The sequence below is a fragment of the Seriola dumerili genome, unplaced genomic scaffold (assembly GCF_002260705.1).
Source record: "Seriola dumerili isolate Sdu_G_001 unplaced genomic scaffold, Sdu_1.0 BDQW01000149.1, whole genome shotgun sequence".
Classification (NCBI taxonomy): domain Eukaryota; kingdom Metazoa; phylum Chordata; class Actinopteri; order Carangiformes; family Carangidae; genus Seriola; species Seriola dumerili.
The window spans coordinates 12458683-12459773 of NW_019174404.1; the positions used below are offsets into that span (position 1 = coordinate 12458683).

A 1091-nucleotide genomic window follows, 5' to 3' on the forward strand; every position below is an offset into this window, starting at 1 on the left:
ACAATCGCGAGTCTCATCGCATAATTAGACCTCAAGTGTATACTCGAGATTTATATATTACATTAGTCTAATATGTTAATCTCGAGTTAGCGCTAGTGGGATTTATGTTAGTGACATTTAGTAGCTGAAGTATGTGGTATTTCATCCCAGCTGATTAGTAAGCAGTAGTAAAAAAAAATGTGATGTTTAATTCTAAGATGTATGTCACAAACTAAAAGAGAAAGGGAAAAATCTGTTTAAATTTTTAGGAAAGAAAGCTGTGTTTGGCAGCAGTGGATGGATATCATTTTGAAAAGATCTTCCATGAGTCAACAGAGGACAAATGTATCACAGATTGCCAAAAAGCCACTTTGATGAGATAATGGTTTCTTATTTAAAAGAATTGACTCATTTACTGTAGAAGAGACACCCTGAGTCAGCTATAGGATTTGAATAATGCAGGGGAACAGGATGATGCCAGTAGCAAAGCAACTTGACTAACACCATCCAGGGTCAATCTCCATCTCACAGAGGCTTAAACTTAACTCGGCCTAAACATGACTGGACCTTGTTTTTGTCACTGCACCAACAACTTCTAGCAGGTCAAAAGCCCTGTTTGCAGTGAGTTGGGATCGTGGTGGACAAAGTTAATATACATGCAGGCAACTTCCTTAAGCTCCTTAATGGCAAGTGAAAAGAAACATCAGCGGACTCTGTGTGGACATGGGTTGTCTACACTTTCCTCAAAAAATGGTCACATTCAGAAAGTACAAAAGGTGGAAAAAAGTTTGCTGCATGTAAGACAATACACAAATCCACCATAAAGTGATTTACAAAAATATATGTGAAAGAAATAACTTCACCAAAATGAATACAAGGGTGGCACCAGACAATAATGGAGACATAATGGGTCCTGAATGATGAATGATGCCTTTCAACATCATTTCGTTCTTTTAATGAAACAAAACAAAACAAAACAAAACTTCCAACTAGGTGTGGAAAAATCCAAATTCTGAAAACCTTTATAGAATCAAACTTTAGATAGATAGATAGATAGATAGATAGATAGATAGATAGATAGATATTTTATTTAATAGATAGAGAGAATTATA

The 1091-nt window shown here is 35.6% G+C and overlaps 1 protein-coding gene across 2 annotated transcripts in view; it reads right to left on the reverse strand.

The window, feature by feature from the left end:
• aspg (asparaginase) overlaps nt 1-1091 on the reverse strand; it is an 18368-nt gene that overhangs the window by 16277 nt on the left and 1000 nt on the right. The window lies entirely within an intron of this gene.